Here is a 7,340-nt window from a genome sequence, read left to right on the forward strand (position 1 = left end):
TCCTAACTAGGTTTTTCGATCATTTTTTGGCCGGAATGCTCATGATGCGAAGGCACATGATCATTTTTTTAAAGGGTAAATTTGTAAGATTATACTGTTACATAATCTCATGCTATAGTCCTCCACATTTCTATATAAAATCTAAATTTTTTCGTCCTCATATTTTTAAATGATTTTTTTCATCCCTCACAATTGACAATGAATTTTCTCCATCTCCCTAACATTTCAAATAATGAATTTTTTCATTTTCACTAATTATGTTGTGTGAATACATTTTCTTTAAACACACACACACAATAATATTATAATATATACTCTATTGTTATTGATTATTTATTTAATAATAATAGTATAACAATGTATGTATTGGGACCAACTTGGGTGGGGCTATCTTCTCCTTTTATTGTATGATTAAATGAACTATATTATACCATAGAACGACTTAATTGCAGAATTCCCCTTTTTTTATTGTATTTTGACCGACACACTCACGGTTTAATTCTGTATCAGGCACAAGACGAAGCAGTGCAAAATGATGAATTAATCAGCACACCTCTGCTTCCAAAGATGTCCTAGAATCTCCCTTAATGGAACACAAGTCTTGAAACAAAGTAGCCCATTTGACTGCTTTTCGCAGCCTAATACCAATCAGATAGCCAGCGCTGGAGTGCATTTGGAACCATCTGGCAAGCGTTTTCTTTTCCATAAGCATGGCTCAAAGCTTCTTTCTGCTGTATAAAGAAGCCACATGAACGATACTAACAGTGTCCCCACACCACGCAGAATCAGGATAGCACTGAACAGACATTAAGAAATTATTAATGAGAGACAAACAGCATATTTGTTCTTGCAATAGCAAAAGCGAAATTAAACATTTAAACACACATGTAATGTCAATCAAATTCAACCATTGGTCTTGGCAATCTATTACCTCACTTCAGTGACCATAGAAGCTGTAATCGCCCTTTTACTATATTTACCACGGCCATGCGTGAATTTCAACGACTTGTACAATCTCCTGAGCCGAGCAGTACAATACCTCCTAAAAAATTTGCAAAAACTGGTCAATTTCACATTCCCTCAATGGTACAACTCTATCACACCACATTTTTCACAAATTTAACCTTGCCACCTCTAATGATCAATGTCATAAATTCCCTCATAAACCTATATAGAGCACACTTACGCTTATATACTGGTAAAAACAATATCAAACGGCATTTCTTACAAAAATTAAACCTACTTCCCGGAACTTCATCGTACCAAATTACTCATAAACATATACCATAAGTGTACAAGCGTAGGTTATACCGGTAACGAGCGTAATCGCCAAACCGCAATCCATGCTGCATCTGAGCGGATTTCAAGAGCTGCAAAACTGTAAATTCACCAAAAAAAAAAAACTAAATTATCACCTCAAAATTAGCTGTCTAGAGCTTTATGGGAGAGTAAATTACCATTGATAGAGAACCTAGGGCTATTAATCTGATCAACGGATTCCGAATTCTAGTTGTCCACATCCATAGCGGAGGAGTTGTTCTCTTTGGCCATATCGTTAATGTGAAATCTCCGTCAGATCTTAAATTTGGCGTCGTCTTTATCGGAATTAGCCCGACAGCTTGAATGTAGATGGCTTGAAAGATTCTGAAGATGTCCAAAATGCCCCTGGCTTGTGGCACACTGCCGGCGGCGGGGTTTTCTGGTTTAGTCGCTGAGTGAACGTAAATGAAGCCTGTTTGGTCTCGACATAAAAATCCTAGTCTCCTCTGCGTTGTCTACTGTTTAATGGATTATGACAAGTACTGGAGTCTAATGTGTAATTCAAATTGTTTATGGGTACGTGGACAACAGACTTAAAGCCTAGGGGTCATTGTTAAATTTATCATAGCTTACTAATTTCGTCCATCATTTATATGAATTTAGTATCCACAACTAGTTTCTTCATTTTATTTAGGAAAAATCGTCCAAAACGTCCCTTACATTTTGTAAAATAACTTTTTTCGTCCCTCACTTTTAAAATTGTAATTTTATATCCCTTACATATTCACATCGGACAAATTTAGTCCCTAACTAGGTTTTCGATCATTTTTTGGCCGGAATCCATCATGTGCAAGGCACATGATCATTTTTTAAGGGTAAATTTGTCAAATTATATTTTACATAATCTCATCTATAGTCCTCCACATTTTATAAAATAAATTTTTTCGTCCCTCATATTTTATAAAATGATTTTTTTCATCCCTCACATTACACAAAATGAATTTCTCCATCCCTCACATTTCAAAATATGAATTTTTCATTTCTCACTAATTATGTGTGTGAATACATTTTTTTAAACACACACACACACATATATATATATATATCTATTTGATTTTATTTAATAATAATAGTATAAACACATGTATGTAATTGGGCCCAACTTGTGGGCTATCTTCTCTTTTTGTATGATTATAACTAATATTTACCAATAGAACCTTAATTTGCATATTCTTATTGTATTTTGACCGAAAATAGCTTTATTTGTATACAGGGCACAGCAGCTGTGCAAAATGATGAATTAATCAGCACACCTCTGCTTCCAAAGATGTCCTAGAATCTCCCTTAATGGAACACAAGTCTTGAAACAAAGTAGCCCATTTGACTGCTTTTCGCAGCCTACCAATCAGATAGCCACGCTGACGTGCATTTGGACCATCTGGCAGCGTTTTCTTTTCCATAGCATGGCTCCAAGCTCTTTCTGCTGTATAAAGAACCACACGAAGATACCTACAGTGTCCCCAACCACCATGCAGAATCAGGATAGATTAACGACCATTAAGAAATTATTAATGAGAGACAAAACAGCATATTTGTTCTTCAAATAGCAAAAGCGAAATTAAAACATTTACCAACTGTAATGTCAATCAAATTCAACCATTGGTCTTGGCAATCTATTACCTCACTTCAGTGACCATAGAAGCTGTAATCGTCCTTTTACTATATTTACCACGGCCATGCGTGAATTTCAACGACTTGTACAATCTCCTGAGCCGAGCAGTACAGTACCTCCTAAAAAATTTGCAAAAACTGGTCAATTTCACATTCCCTCAATAGTACAACTCTATCACACCACATTTTTCACAAATTTAACCTTGCCACCTCTAATGATCAATGTCATAAATTCCCTCATAAACCTATATAGAGCACACTTACGCTTATATACTGGTAAAAACAATATCAAACGGCATTTCTTACAAAAATTAAACCTACTTCCCGGAACTTCATCGTACCAAATTACTCATAAACATATACCATAAGTGTACAAGCGTAGGTTATACCGGTAACGAGCGTAATCGCCAAACCGCAATCCATGCTGCATCTGAGCGGATTTCAAGAGCTGCAAAACTGTAAATTCACCAAAAAAAAAAAAAACTAAATTATCACCTCAAAATTAGCTGTCTAGAGCTTTATGGGAGAGTAAATTACCATTGATAGAGAACCTAGGGCTATTAATCTGATCAACGGATTCCGAATTCTAGTTGCCCACATCCATAGCGGAGGAGTTGTTCTCTTTGGCCATATCGTTAATGTGAAATCTCCGTCAGATCTTAAATTTGGCGTCGTCTTTATCGGAATTAGCCCGACAGCTTGAATGTAGGTGGCTTGAAAGATTCTGAAGATGTCCAAAATGCCCCTGGCTTGTAGCACACTGCCGGCGGCGAGGTTTTCTGGTTTAGTCGCTGAGTGAACGTAAATGAAGCCTGTTTGGTCTCGACATAAAAATCCTAGTCTCCTCTGCGTTGTCTACTGTTTAATGGATTATGACAAGTACTGGAGTCTAATGTGTAATTCAAATTGTTTATGGGTACGTGGACAACAGACTTAAAGCCTAGGGGTCATTGTTAAATTTATCATAGCTTACTAATTTCGTCCATCATTTATATGAATTTAGTATCCACAACTAGTTTCTTCATTTTATTTAGGGAAAATCGTCCAAAACGTCCCTTACATTTTGTAAAATAACTTTTTTCGTCCCTCACTTTTAAAAGTGTAATTTTATATCCCTTACATATTCACATCGGACAAATTTAGTCCCTAACTAGGTTTTCGATCATTTTTTGGCCGGAATCCATCATGTGCAAGGCACATGATCATTTTTTAAGGGTAAATTTGTCAAATTATATTTTACATAATCTCATCTATAGTCCTCCACATTTTATAAAATAAATTTTTTCGTCCCTCATATTTTATAAATGATTTTTTTCATCCCTCACATTACACAAAATGAATTTCTCCATCCCTCACATTTCAAAATATGAATTTTTCATTTCTCACTAATTATGTGTGTGAATACATTTTTTTAAACACACACACACACATATATATATATCTATTTGATTTTATTTAATAATAATAGTATAAACACATGTATGTAATTGGGCCCAACTTGTGGGCTATCTTCTCTTTTTGTATGATTATAACTAATATTTACCAATAGAACCTTAATTTGCATATTCTTATTGTATTTTGACCGAAAATAGCTTTATTTGTATACAGGGCACAACAGCAGTGCAAAATGATGAATTAATCAGCACACCTCTGCTTCCAAAGATGTCCTAGAATCTCCCTTAATGGAACACAAGTCTTGAAACAAAGTAGCCCATTTGACTGCTTTTCGCAGCCTACCAATCAGATAGCCACGCTGACGTGCATTTGGACCATCTGGCAGCGTTTTCTTTTCCATAGCATGGCTCCAAGCTCTTTCTGCTGTATAAAGAACCACACGAAGATACCTACAGTGTCCCCAACCACCATGCAGAATCAGGATAGATTAACGACCATTAAGAAATTATTAATGAGAGACAAAACAGCATATTTGTTCTTCAAATAGCAAAAGCGAAATTAAAACATTTACCAACTGTAATGTCAATCAAATTCAACCATTGGTCTTGGCAATCTATTACCTCACTTCAGTGACCATAGAAGCTGTAATCGCCCTTTTACTATATTTACCACGGCCATGCGTGAATTTCAACGACTTGTACAATCTCCTGAGCCGAGCAGTACAATACCTCCTAAAAAATTTGCAAAAACTGGTCAATTTCACATTCCCTCAATGGTACAACTCTATCACACCACATTTTTCACAAATTTAACCTTGCCACCTCTAATGATCAATGTCATAAATTCCCTCATAAACCTATATAGAGCACACTTACGCTTATATACTGGTAAAAACAATATCAAACGGCATTTCTTACAAAAATTAAACCTACTTCCCGGAACTTCATCGTACCAAATTATCATAAACATATATCATAAGTGTAAAGCGTAGGGTTATACAGGTTAAGAGCGTAATCGCCAAAACGCGCAATCCAGCTGCATTGAGCGATTTTCAAAGAGCTGCAAACTGTAAATTCACCAAAAAAAAAAACTAAATCTATCACCTCAAAATTAGCTGTCTAGAGGCTTTAATGGGAGAGTAAATTACAATTGAAGAGAACTAGGGCTATTGATCTGATGCAACGGATTCCGAATTTAGTTGTCCACATCCATAGGGGAGGAGTTGTTCTCTTTGGCATAATCGTTAATGTGAAACTCTCCGTCAGATTTAATTTGGCGTAGGTCTTATCGGAAATTAGCCTCGACAGCTTGAATGTTAGGTGGCTTGAAGATTCTGAAGATGTCGCACAAAATGCCTGGCTTGTGGCAACAACTGGCCGGCGGGGTTTTCTGGTTTAGTCGCTGAGTGAACGTAAATGAAGCCTGTTTGGTCTCGACATAAAAATCCTAGTCTCCTCTGCGTTGTCTACTGTTTAATGGATTATGACAAGTACTGGAGTCTAAAGTGTAATTCAAATTGTTTATGGGTACGTGGACAACAGACTTAAAGCCTAGGGGTCATTGTTAAATTTATCATAGCTTACTAATTTCGTCCATCATTTATATGAATTTAGTATCCACAACTAGTTTCTTCATTTTATTTAGTGAAAATCGTCCAAAACGTCCCTTACATTTTGTAAAATAACTTTTTTCGTCCATCACTTTTAAAAGTGTAATTTTATATCCCTTACATATTCACATCGGACAAATTTAGTCCCTAAGTAGGTTTTCGATCATTTTTTGGCCGAAATCCATCATGTGCAAGGCACATGATCATTTTTTAAGGGTAAATTTGTCAAATTATATTTTACATAATCTCATCTATAGTCCTCCACATTTTATAAAATAAATTTTTTCGTCCCTCATATTTTATAAAATGATTTTTTTCATCCCTCAATTGCACAAATAGATTTATACTCCCTACATTTCAAAATATCGAATTTTTCACTTTTCATAATTATGTGTGTTGAATACATTTTTTAAACACACACACAATTATTATTATATATATTTGATTTTTTTAATATCAATAGTATAGAACATGTATGTAAATTGGGCCCACTTGTGGGCTATCTTTCTTTTTGTATGATTTAATAATTATTTACCAATAGAACCTTAATTTGCATATTCTTATTGTATTTTGACCGAAAATAGCTTTATTTGTATACAGGGTACAGCAGCAGTGCAAAATGATGAATTAATCAGCACACCTCTGCTTCCAAAGATGTCCTAGAATCTCCTTTAATGGCACACAAGTCTTGAAACAAAGTAGCCCATTTGACTGCTTTTCGCAGCCTACCAATCAGATAGCCACGCTGACGTGCATTTGGACCATCTGGCAGCGTTTTCTTTTCCATAGCATGGCTCCAAGCTCTTTCTGCTGTATAAAGAACCACATGAAGATACCTATAGTGTCCCCAACCACCACGCAGAATCAGGATAGATTAACGACCATTAAGAAATTATTAATGAGAGACAAAACAGCATATTTGTTCTTCAAATAGCAAAAGCGAAATTAAACATTTACCAACTGTAATGTCAATCAAATTCAACCATTGGTCTTGGCAATCTATTACCTCACTTCAGTGACCATAGAAGCTGTAATCGCCCTTTTACTATATTTACCACGGCCATGCGTGAATTTCAACGACTTGTACAATCTCCTGAGCCGAGCAGTACAATACCTCCTAAAAAATTTGCAAAAACTGGTCAATTTCACATTCCCTCAATAGTACAACTCTATCACACCACATTTTTCACAAATTTAACCTTGCCACCTCTAATGATCAATGTCATAAATTCCCTCATAAACCTATATAGAGCACACTTACGCTTATATACTGGTAAAAACAATATCAAACGGCATTTCTTACAAAAATTAAACCTACTTCCCGGAACTTCATCGTACCAAATTACTCATAAACATATACCATAAGTGTACAAGCGTAGGTTATACCTGTAACGAGCGTAATCGC

At 35.6% G+C, this 7,340-nt stretch overlaps 1 long non-coding RNA gene across 1 annotated transcript; it reads right to left on the reverse strand.

The window, feature by feature from the left end:
* Nucleotides 1–2,984: 2,984 nt before the first annotated feature.
* Nucleotides 2,985–3,451, reverse strand: LOC113757263. Its single transcript, XR_003466237.1, has 2 exons — nt 3,321–3,451; nt 2,985–3,051 (listed from the first exon to the last, which is right to left on the reverse strand). It is a non-coding gene; the product is annotated as an uncharacterized LOC113757263 (long non-coding RNA).
* Between the last annotated feature and the right edge of the window lie 3,889 nt (nt 3,452–7,340).

This window comes from Coffea eugenioides, unplaced genomic scaffold (genome assembly GCF_003713205.1).
Source record: "Coffea eugenioides isolate CCC68of unplaced genomic scaffold, Ceug_1.0 ScVebR1_2874;HRSCAF=3986, whole genome shotgun sequence".
NCBI lineage: Eukaryota > Viridiplantae > Streptophyta > Magnoliopsida > Gentianales > Rubiaceae > Coffea > Coffea eugenioides.